Here is a 12,232-nt window from a genome sequence, read left to right as displayed (position 1 = left end):
TTTAAGTTTAGAGCACTAGTTAAATATACAATTTTACCTATATGTTCCCCAAAATTCCAGTTTAGCACTTCTTAGTTGGGATTCAGGAATCTGTATTTTAACAACTCCACCCGGTGATTCTCACCATGAGAGAAGTTTGGGAAACACAGCTGTAGAGTATTAAGAGTGCAATAGAATTATGTCTAGAAAAAAAGTACATCATCTGCTAAAACATACTATCATCTGAGCCCTCAGCAAGTTACATATATATTTTTTTCCACTGGAGAAGGGTCTTGCCTTCATCCTTTAAAAAAAATGCAGTATCTGTAAAATGTAATAAAATGAGATATGTCTGTATTTTCGTTTCATTCGGCTGCTATAACAATTTTCCAAAAACTGGATGCCTTTAAAATGACAGGAGTGTGTTCTCTCACAACCTTGGAGGCCAGGAGTTTGCAATCCAGGGTCTGCAGGGCCCTGTTCCCCCTGAAGGCTCCAGGGAGGGTCCTTGGCTTGTGGCTGCATCATGCCAATCTCTACCTTTGTTTTCACACAGCTTCTTCTCTTCCCTGTTCATCTCTCCTCTTCTCTCTCTAAGGATACTTATAATTAGATTTAGGGCCCACTGTAAATCCAAGAATGATTTCATTCAATATCTTTTTTTCCCCCCCCTCACCCGAGGGTATTTTCTCCATTGAAACTATTTTTTTTAGAGAGTGGAAGGAAGGAGGGGGAGAGGGAGAGAGAGAGAAACATCAATGTGAGAGAGACTCATCAACTTGTTGCCTCCTGCACACACCTCAACCGGAGATTGAACTTGCAACCCAGTTACATACCCCTGATTGGGAATTGAACCCACCCACTTCGGTGCACAGCCTGATGCTCCAACCACTGATCCACACAGGCCAGGGCTCAATCAAGATCTTTAACTTAATTCTACCTGCAAAGACTCTTTTCCAAAAGAATGTCACGTTTACATGGGCTGAGGGCTAGGGCATTAGATCCTTACAGGAAGGTGTGTGTGGTCCAGGCAAAGGCCATGAAACTCTCAGAGATATCATGAGCAGTGTGTGGTGGGGTGTGTGTGGGGGGTACACCTACTCCTGCAGCAGAGTGTGGGGGAGGAGTACATACTAGGGGGACATTTTTGAGCCCCTACTGTGTGCCAGGTGCTTAAGATGCAGGCCTTATAAAATCTAATGAGAAGAGCACATTATCTCCATTTCAGGTTCTGGTCCCATTAGCAGTCCCGCCCCCCACCCCCCACCCCCCCGCCTCGGGACAGCATCCATCTGCTTCCTGTCTTTATGAATTTACCTGTTCTGGACATTTCATTGTGTAAATGAAATCATACAGTATTTGTATTTTCGTTTGGCTATTGTGAATAGTCCTGCTGTAAACATGTGTGTATGGTTTTTGTTTGAAAAGCTGTTTCGGTTCTCTTGGAGATTATCTATATATCTATATATCTATATATCTATATATCTATATATCTATATATCTATATATCTATACATCTATATCTCTCTATCTCTATCTCTATTTATATATATCTATATATCTATATAACCTGTTTCCCCGAAAATAAGACAGTGTCTTATATTAATTTTTTCTCCCAAAGTTGCGCTAGGTTTTATTTTCAGGGGATGTCTTATCTTTCCATGTGCTAGGTCTTATTTTAGGAGGATGTCTTATTTTCGGGGAAACACAGTATCTATCTATCTATATCTATCTTCCAAGGAGTGGAAGTTTAATTTTAAGTTTAATGTGTTGAGAAATCACCAAACCTTCTCCTGTCAGTTTTATTTTTTATTATGAAACATTCCAGGCATACAAAAAAAAAAAAAGCATCAATAATAAAATAACAAATACCTACCTATCCAGCACCCCTGAAGAAACATTCCCAAGAGAATGATGAAAAGAAACCAAACAGAAATTCTGGATCTGAAAAGTACAATAACTGAAATGAAAAATTCACTAGAGGAGTTCAATAGATTTGATCAGGCAGAGGGAAAAAAAATATCAACAAACCTGAAGCTAGGACAATTGAAATGATCAAGTCTGCAAACCAGGAAGAAAAACAAATGATTAGACGTTTATCTGGCCTCCGAAGTCTGGAGCGCTGACGCGGGCTCTGTCCCCGCGGCAGAGGCGGGGGCGTGGCTCGCCCAGGCAGAGGCCCGGCCGCTGGCAAGACCAGACCGCACTGCGTCCGAGGTCGCGCGGGTTTCGCACCCGATGAAACTCTATAACCGGGTTAAACTCGGGATCTCCGCGAAGAGGACCCACTTACTTTCCCCCCCGAAAATGACAGCCTCCAGCCGCGCATTAGATCTGTACCCAGAGATGCAGAGAGAGAGCAAGCATTTCAGGGCCAACAATTACAGAACTTACGCTATAAGAAGGATAAGCCATGCCTTCAGAGGAAATAAGGATGTAAAAGATCCTGTAGAAACTCAGACGCTAGTGAATAAAGCCAAGAGAGTCCTGGAAATAATTCATCGACAGGTCCACGTGGGCCAACTGTACCCGCTGACAAGCTTATCATTGAGGATCAGAAGCCCGAGACCTAGAGACGGAACCAGGTCCCCGGAGGTGCCGGGGCCTGAGTAGCTCCCTGCAAGTCATCACTGCCTCTGACTTGCCCCTGGCTGCCCCTCAGAGACAGTCACACCTTACAGGGCTCTCTTCCACCCTGGACCCCAATCCCCTTGGGTGCCAGGGTCCCGCATCCCAAAGGGGAGGGCTGACGTTGTGAGTCACTGTCCAGAGTCACCCTTGGAGATTCACAGCTGAACAGCATTTACCTGCCACTCACTTTGCCGACCTCTCTGACCAGCGTGGGCAGTGACCAGGCACCCGTCTCTGGTTTGGGGGTGCTCCCACTGGTGGTTCCTCTGGGTGCCCACTCCTGTGCTCACATGTGGCGTCTCGGCAGGGGCTGGAGTGAGAGCCCCCCGTTCTGCACATGCCCTCATTGGGCGTGAGACCAGGCAGTGGTGATTCTTTTCCCGTCTGAACAGCTGTTTAAGTGGGGGAAGGTGAAGAGAGAGACGCTAGCCCCTGGAGGTCACTTGTTTGAAAGGAGAGATCACGGGGTCCCAGCAGGGCGCTGCCCTGTTCGAGGTGGGCACCTGGGTTCTGAGGGCGTCTGGATGGGACGGGACAGGCTGGAGCTCGGTGAGGAGGTGCAGGGGAGTGGCCCCGGGGCCACCCTGTGCCCTCAGTGCCCACCGTGGGAAAGGCTTAGGTTTGGGTCGTGTGTGGCATTTAAGATTAATATGTTGTCAGTGACGAAAGCAACACTGTTTACATAAAAGCCATTTTTATAATTCTCACCAGTTAGAAGCAAAAGGAAGGGACGTGAGTTTTGCATGGAGGCGCGTCAGTGAAGGGCGGGCGTCCGTTCCTGTGCCGTCTTTGTTGCTGCACGTGGGCTGTGCCTCTGGCCGCTCCAGCACCCAGCTGTGCCCCGGGGTGGGGTGCCTGTCAGTTGGGGCAGGAGGAAGATCCCCGGAGAGCCTGGGAGAAAAGGTTCTGTGTTCTCGGCTGGGGCTCACCCTCATATTTATGATCTTAATTTATACAGCACTCACCGTGGAGCATATGTCTGCTGTGTTGCTATGTACATAGTCCATGTCAGGGGCTGTAAATAAGTGGTTCTGTGTGTAAATAAAATAAGCCTGTTTTGGATCTCAAAAAAAAAAAAAAAAAAAAAAGAGAACCAGCAGGCACCATCAGCAACCACGTCCAGCACCCACTCTGTGCCCGGGATTGGGGCTGCCAATGGGCCACAGGGATCGCTTGCATCAGCTTAAAATAGCCTCTTGCTCAGCCTGCCCTGATAAGTTGAGTGAGGCTTCCGTTCTCCTGCCTCCTCAGTGAAAGGGGGGCTGTGTCTCCTTGGGTGGGAGCTGGAAAGAAGAGCTGGAGCTCACGCAGAATAAAGGTGCGTGTTATTGTCTCTCCTCTCCACCCACCCCTCTTTATAGCTCATCACCTCTTGTGCAGGGCATCTCCAGAATTCGTTTCTTAGTCCTCGATAATAAACAGGATTGTCTCCCTAAAAAAAAGAAAGAAAGAAAGAAAGAGCCGAAACCGGTTTGGCTCAGTGGATAGAGCGTCGGCCTGCGGACTGAAAGGTCCCAAGTTCGATTCCGGTCAAGGGCATGTACATTGGTTGTGGGCATATCCCTGGCAGGGGTGTGCAGGAGGCAGCTGGTCGATGTTTCTCACTCATCGACGTTTCTAGCTCTCTGTCCCTCTCCCTTCCTCTCTCTGGAAAATCAATAAAATATATTAAAAAAAAAAAAAAAAAGAAAGAAGAGAAAAGGAAAAAAAGAAGTTAACTGAATCCAAAAGGCCTATGGGGAACCATCCAGAGAACCAACATATACAGAGGAGGAGAGGGAGACAGAGAAAGGAAAGAAAGAATATCCTGTTAAATAAAAGGGTAATATGCAAATTAACCATCACTCTGTCACAAAGATGGTGGCACCCATAGCCAAAAGATGGCGGTGCTCAGTCCTCTCAGCCCTACTGGAGTCCCCCAATCCTGGGGGGATGTGGGGGACAGCTGCTGAGAGCTGGCAGCATGAGCAGCCTGGCAGGATGCTTGCTTCGTCACCACAGCAACAAGGCAAGCGTTCCATGCCCAGCTGCAAATGGGCCTCTGGGCCTCGGAGAGCCTCTGGGCAGCGGGCGCAGAGCAGCAGGCTCCTCAGAGAGCTACTGGTACACGGACTCATGCTCAGGGCTACTAGTTTGAAAAATAATGGCGAAAACATTTTCAAATTTGATGAAAGCTATAAATCTACACATCTAAGAAGCTCAATGAAGTCCATATAGAATATACTCCAAGAGCCCATACTGTGATACATTGTAATCAAAGTGTTGAAAGCCAAAGAGAAAGAGTGAAACTTAAAAGCAGCAGGAGAAAGCTACTCATCATGTTCAGGGATCCTCAATGAGATTAACAGTCAATTTCTCACCAGAAACCTTGGAAGCCAGAAGGCAGTGGGATGACATATTTAAAGTACTGAAAGAAAAAACTGTTGACCAAGAATTCTACAGTCAGCCATACTTTTTTTTCTTTTATATATGAGAAAGAAATCCAGACATCCTCAGATAAATTAAAGCTGAGAGAGTGTTATCATTATATCTACCTTGCAAGAAGTGCTAAAGGGGTGAAACCAGTTTGGCTCAGTGGATAGAGCGTCGGCCTGTGGACTGAAAGGTCCCAGGTTCGATTCCGGTCAAGGGCATGTACATTGGTTGCAGGCACATCCCTGTTAGGGGGTGGGTAGGAGGCGGCTGGTCGATGTTTCTCTCTCATCAACGTTTCTGGCTCTCTAGCTCTCTCCCTTCCTCTCTGTAAAAATTCAATAAAATATATTTTAAAAAAACAAAACAAAACCCTACCCCAGAAGGGGGTGTGCAGGAGGCAACTGATCAATGTTTCCCTCTCACCGATGTTTCTAACTCTCTGTCCCTCTCTCCTCCTCTCTGTAAAAAAGTCAATAAAATATTTAAAAAGAAGAAGAAGTGCTAAAGGAGTCCTGCAGGTTGAAATGAAAGGACACTAGACAGTAACTCAAAGCTGTGTCCATATATAAACATCTAGGCACCAAACACTAGAGCTCCAAAATATAGGGAGCAAACATTGAAGGAGTTGAAGGGAGAAATAAATAGTTCTTCAGTAAGAGTCAGAGGCTTCAATACTGCACTTTTAATAATGGATAGAACATCTAAACAGAATATTAAGGACATAGAAGATTGAACTATACTGTAAACCAGCTAGACCAAATAGACATTTATAGAACATCCCATGTAGCAACAGCAGAATACACATTGCTATCAAGTATTCATGGAACATCCTCTAGTATAGACCATATGTTACAGAAGAAAAAACACTCAATAAATTTTAAAAGATTTAAATTATACGAAAAATCCTCTCCCACTACAATAAAATAAAAATCAGCAAACCTTAAGATAAGACAATCAAAATTATCAAGTCTGAAAACCAGAAAGAAAAACAAATGACAAAAAGTTAACTGAGTCCAAAGGGGGACTATGGGGCACCATCCAGAAGACCAACATACACATTATGGGAATCCCAGAGGAGAAGAGAGAGACAGAGAAAGGGGCAGAAAGAGTATAAAATAAAGCTAGAAATTAATAGCAAAAGGAAAATTGGAATGTTCACAAATATGTGGACTTTAACAACACACTCAAACATTGAGTAAAAGAAGAAATCACAAAGGAAATCTACACTAATAAGAGAGAAATATGCAAATTATCATACCTCCATGACACCTGCAAGCCAATCAGGAGTGAGTATGCAAATCAGCCCAACAAAGATGGCGGGTTAATTTGCAAATAAAGGTGCAGAGCAAAGACTGAAGACTAAAGACTGAAGATGACTGAAGACTGAAGACCTAAGAGGCTTGGCTTCTCCGCTGCTGCCAAGAGAAGGCCTGGGTCCCAGGTGCTGGAGGAAAACTGGTGCTGGCAGCCAGGGGAAGGAAGGTTATAAAATATTTAGAGATGAATGAAAAGTAAAACACACTAAAAGTTATGAATGCAGCAAAGGCAGTCAGTGCTCATAGAGAAGTTGGTAGCTATAACTTGCTACATTGAAAAAGATCTCAGCCTGGCCAGCATGGCTCAGTGGTTGAGCATTTATCTGTGAATCAGGAGGACACAGTTTGATTTCCCGTCAGGACATATGCCCATGTTGCGGGCTCAATCCTCAGTGTGGGAAGTGCAGGAGGCAGCTGATCAATGATTCTCTCTCATCATTGATGTTTCTCTGTCTCTCCCTCTCCCTTCCTCTCTGAAATCATAAAAATATTTTAAAAAATAGATCTCAGATCAATAACCTGAGGAAATGAGAGTGGACTAAAATCGAAGCTAGCAGAAGGAAGGAAATAATGAAGATTAGAGAAAAGATCAATAAAGTATAAACTAAAGAAAACAGAATCAGCCAAAACCAATTTGGCTCAATGAATAGAGTGTTGGCTTGGGGACTGAAAGGTCCCAGGTTCGATTCCGGTCAAGGGCATGTACCTTGGTTGTGGGCACATCCCCAGTAGGGGGTGTGCAAGAGGCAGCTGATCGATGACTCTCTCTCATCGATGTTTCTAATTCTCTATCTCTCTCCCTTCTTCTCTGTACAAAATCAATAAAATATATTTTTAAAAAAAGAAAGAAAAGAAAACAATCAAATCCCAGCATCTGCCTGGCACCTCAGATTGTGACCTTTAGGGTCTTTGCAGATATAATTCTTTTTTAAAAAGCATTGAGTGACCCGTGTTCTCTTTTTTAAAGTGTTATTTTATTTTTTAAAATATATTTTTATTGATTTCAGAGAGGAAGGGAGAGGGAGAGAGAGAAAGAGAGATAGAAACTTCAATGATGAGAAAGAATCATTGATTGACTTCCTCCTGCATGCCCCCTACTGGGAATCAAGCCCATAATCTGAGCATGTGCCCTTGATCTGAATTGAACCTCGGACCCTTCATAGTGGCTAGGCCAACGCTCTATCCCCTATGTCAAACCAGAGCGGGCTAGTTATCATTCTTTGTGTTAAGATGAGGTCACACTGGAGCAGGGTAAGCTCTAAACCCAATAAACGGTGTCCTTAAAAGAAGGCCACCTAAAGGCAGAGGCAGAGATTGGAGTGACGCAGCCATAAACCAAGGGACACCAAGGGTTACTGGAAGCCACCAGATGCCAGGACAGAGGCCTGCAACCGATCCCCCTCACAGCCTCCAGCCCTGCTGAACTTCTGGCCTGCAGGACTGGTTTCTTTGTTACTGTTGTCTTTGTTTTGTGTTATTTTGTGTGTTTGCTTTTTTTTTTTTTTTTTTTTTTTTTGAGAGAGAGAGAGAGAGAGAGAGAGAGAGAAAGAGAGAGAGAAAGAGAGAGAGAAAGAGAGAGAGACAGAGAGAGAGACAGAGAGAGAGAGTTGTTTTTCCACTTAATGTTGCATTCATTGGTTGATTTTTGTACGTGCTGACCAGGATCAAAGCCGTAACCTTGGCATATCAGGATGGGACTCTAACCGACTGAGCTTCCCTAAAAGGACCAGCACTGTGTTTTGTTTTGTTTTGAAATTACATTATTGATTAGACATCACATATTTGTCCTCATTCCACCTCCCCATTCCCATTCCAACCCCCCCCCCCCATGCCCCCTCACCCCTGTTGTCCATGACCACTGATTAGGCTTATATGCATGCACACAAGCGTGTTTTGTTTTTTAACGTTTTCATTGATTTTTTTTTTTTAGAGAGACAAGGGAAAAGGAGAGAGAGGGAATTGAGCCTGCAACCTGGGCATGTGCCCTAACTGGGAATCGAACTGGCGACTTTTCAGTGGATAGGATGACACTCAACCAACTGAGCCACACTGGCTAGGGCCAGGACTGTGTTTTAAAGATATCCAATTTGAGGTCATTATTATGGCAGTTGAGGAAATATGCCATCTGTTCATTTTTCTGTTGGGTTTCTTTCCTTCCTTCTAGTGTGTCTGAGAGCCTGAGCATGCTCTGAAAGCTTTTCCTTGGTCAGTGGTCAGTTAAATGCATCACAGATACCTTCTGTCAGTATTTTTTTTTTTTAATTCTGAAACCTTTTTTATTTTATTTTAAATATGTTTTATTGATTTTTTTTACAGAGAGGAAGAGAGAGGGATAGAGAGTTAGAAACATCGATGAGAGAGAATCATCAATCAGCTGCCTCTTGCACACCCCCTACTGGGGATATGCCCGCAACCAAGGTACATGCCCCTGACCGGAATCAAACCTGGGACCCTTCAGTCCCCAGGCCGACGCTCCACCCACTGAGCCAAACTGGTTTCGGCCCTTCTGTCAGTATTGTGACAAAGTCTAATTTTTCCAGAAAATGCCCAGGTGTAGACAGGCGGACATGAACTGAGCAAGGACGATGGGCCGGGTAAGGAAGGTCCTAAGGGTGGAAAGCCCTGGGTGCCCAGCAAGGGGCAGAAGTGGGAAAAGAAGGCCCTCCCTCCCAGGAGAACCTCCCTCCCCTCGCATATGGCCGGCCATTCGGTTAGACACCCTGACTTTTCCTCCCTGAAGATAACATTTAAGCTCCAGTCGTATTTTAGCTCCAGGCCCAGAAGAGCAGCAAAACCAGACGAGAAATGCTGTGCCTGCCTCAGGAGCAGCTTCATGGACTAATGGCCCTGGTGCTGACCAGTAAGAGGAGACAGCACACTAAAAGGACACCTGGACAGCTGATGGCTATTGAGACCCTCCCCTGAGACCTCCCCTAGGATCCCTGCCTGCAAGAGATACCCTCAACGCAACACCCCAACACACTGTCCTTCAGGGGGGCATGCCTGACCCATTCCCTTTCCCCTTTCTTTCTTTCTTTCTTTCTTAAAAAAATAAATAAATAAATATATATATATATATATATATATATATATATATACACACACACACACACACACACACACACATTATTGATTTTTTACAGAGTGGAGAGAGGGATAGAGAATTATAAACATCCATGCGAGAGAAACATCGATTAGCTGCCTCTTGCACGCCCCCTACTGGGGATGTGCCCACCACCAAGGGGCATGCCCTTGGCCAGAATCAAACCTGGGACCTTTCAGTCTGCAGGCCGACACTCTATCCACTGAGTCAAACCGGTTTTGGCCCCCCTTCTTCCTTCTAAGGGACCCCACAAGACTTGCAACCGAGGGAGCAGTGGGCAGCAGCAGCTCGTCCTGGGTTCACCCCCTGACCCTGTCTCCAAGGCCCCCTTTTCTCTGACTTCCCAGGGAGCCAAGGCAGCCCAGCCTAGATCTCCTGTTGCTTCTCTACGCTGAGCCCTTCCTGGTCTCACTGTCCTGAGTGTGCTTTTGCTGCACTTTGTCTCTTGACTGGAGTCTCTCCTTCAAGAGACAAGAACGGAGACCTCCTGATCTCACCACTCACACAATTATTCCTATTTTTCCGTGTTAAGGATGTGTTTTCATTTGCCTGTGAGTTAAAGCTGGCTCTTGGCTCTCCTCTGCCATGTTCCCCAGGGGCCATGACCTCCCTGTGCTCTGGGTTTGGGACTCTGCCAAACCCCAACCCCCCCTCCAGCCCTCTTTGGGGGGAGGAGTGGGGACAGCTGAGTGTGAGTCAGCAAGGCCCAGATTGCTGGGGGTGGAAGTGGTCAGTAGGGCTCCGGAGCCCAGCTGTGTGGGTTCCTGGTGTGGTGTGTGTTGGGGGCAGAGGGGAGAGGGGTTGCACCAGGCAGGAAGTAGGTCAGCTGAGGAGGCAGGCTTTGGGACCTCACATGCTCGCTGCCCGGAAAGAGTCTGCTGGGGTGTCCCCAGCCCCCACCCCCTCCACTCCACATCCTGTTCCAGTGCCTGCTTTGTTTTGCTTTTTAATCTTTATTTATTGATTTTTTTTTTTTTGAGAGAGAGAGGTGGGGGGGAATCATTGACTTGTTGTTCCACTTATTGGTGCATTCAGGTGGATCCTTGTATGTGCCTACCCTGGACGGAACACTCCACCTTGGTGCAGCCAGACTACACTGCCACCAGCCGAGCTCCCGGCCAAGGCACTGGCGCCTGTTTTGCACGCGTGCTCCTACAGTGGCCTCACACACCACAGTGTGCACTTATGAAGCACTTGCTGTGTGCCAGGCCCTGGCTGACCATGGACACCCAGTCCTGCCAGGGAGGTGCAGTGGTCAGCTTCACGTCACAGAGGGAAACTGAGGCCCGGAGGGGGACAGCCCTGTGAATGAATCACACGTCATAGGGTCCCAGTCTCCAAACATCCCCAGCCTTGTTTGGCTGGAGCCCTCTCTGCCCCTCGGTGTCATCACTGTCTCTCTCTCTCCCTTGCCTGCTCTGCATTTGGTTTTCAGCCTCTCATGTCGCTGTTTGGTTTTACCAGCCCCCAGCCCACCCCCTCACCCCTATCATTACCACCCTGGGAAGAGAGGCAGCCAGAGCCCACTCCATCCTTCCGGGGTCTGTCCTCCAAGTCTGAGTCACTCCTTGTAGAAACTGCTGCACGCCTAGGTCAGCTTCCCACAACTGCAAGTGCTGAAAGGAGCTGCAGGCAAGTGGAAGAGGATGTAGGTGAGTCCTCTTCCGGGACTTCCGGTGCGGTATTTTGCTCCCGCTCCTTCCCCCTACCCAGGCCTGTTACACTCAGGGCATCCCAAGGTGATCTCAGCAGCTTGCCCCAAAGCTTGGGTTTTGAGGGGGTTCTCCAGGTGTAAATGGGGGAGGGGCCTTCCAGGCAGAGGAGGCAGCCTGGGGTCAGCAGAGACCTAGGAACAGTTCAGATACCCAGCCGAAGCCTGTGGCTTTCTCCTGTGGGACAGAAGGAGTCACTGGGCTGTGAGAGGTGGGGTAGGGGGAGGCAGGTTCCTGGAACAGGCTGGACTGCAAGGGTGAGACTGGTGACCCAGGCCTTCTTTGGATAAGGCTGAGCAGATCCCACTAGAGCTGCGGTGTGTGGGCCAAGCACAGCCTCTCCAGGCCTTCCCCTCCCATGAGCTCTGCGTCCCCCATGACACTGGGACCTCTGCGCTGCTCTCCCTGGCATGTCCCAGCCCAGCTTCCAATGCACAACCGCACTTCCTGAGTGCCCGGTGCAGCCGCGAGGAGAGGGTTCCAGGGGAGAGGCAGGGGCTGTGGCTGGAGGAGGAGCCTCGCCCTCCAGGGCCTTCTTCCTCTCCGGAGGCTCAGGCACCTCTGCGCCCCTCGCTGGCCAAAGGACGGAACATCCAGCATCATCCGCTCCTCTCTCCCAGTGTAGTTCAGTGCACACCCATTCTGTGCCCGCACTGTGCTGGATGCAGAGGACACAGGGTACCCCAGACAGACCCAACCGCCCTCCCCAGCTCCCACAGAACCAGTCAGTTGATACCCAGAATGTGTGACTTTGGGGGGGTGGGGCATCCAGGCAATGGTGGGAGTTCGAGGAGGTGCCTGGACAGACAGGAGGGCTTCCTGGAGGAGGAGGTAATTATAACTTATTTATTTATTTATTTATTTATTTATAAAATATATTCTATTGATTTTTTTACAGAGAAGAAGGGAGAGGGGCAGAGAGTTAGAAACATCGATGAGCTGAAATCGGTTTGGCTCAGTAGATAGAGCGTCGGTCTGCGGACTGAAAGGTCCCGGTTCGATTCTGGTCAAGGGCATGTTCCTTGGTTGCAGGCACATCCCCGGTAGGAGGTGTGCAGGTGGAAGCTGGTCAATGT

The 12,232-nt window shown here is 47.5% G+C and overlaps 1 long non-coding RNA gene and 1 pseudogene across 1 annotated transcript; both read left to right on the top strand.

Annotated features, from left to right (window-relative positions):
- The first annotated feature begins 2,240 nt into the window (after positions 1-2,240).
- Positions 2,241-2,552, top strand: LOC118725814 (annotated as a pseudogene).
- Positions 2,553-2,983: 431 nt separating this feature from the next.
- Positions 2,984-3,672, top strand: LOC118725815. Its single transcript, XR_004990135.2, has 2 exons — positions 2,984-3,177; positions 3,224-3,672. It is a non-coding gene; the product is annotated as an uncharacterized LOC118725815 (long non-coding RNA).
- The last annotated feature ends 8,560 nt before the right edge of the window (positions 3,673-12,232 follow it).

The sequence above is a fragment of the Pipistrellus kuhlii genome, unplaced genomic scaffold (assembly GCF_014108245.1).
Source record: "Pipistrellus kuhlii isolate mPipKuh1 unplaced genomic scaffold, mPipKuh1.p scaffold_m20_p_21, whole genome shotgun sequence".
In the NCBI taxonomy this organism is placed as follows: domain Eukaryota; kingdom Metazoa; phylum Chordata; class Mammalia; order Chiroptera; family Vespertilionidae; genus Pipistrellus; species Pipistrellus kuhlii.
Note: the sequence above shows the minus strand (reverse complement) of the source record. Positions and strands in the feature narration are given on the sequence as shown.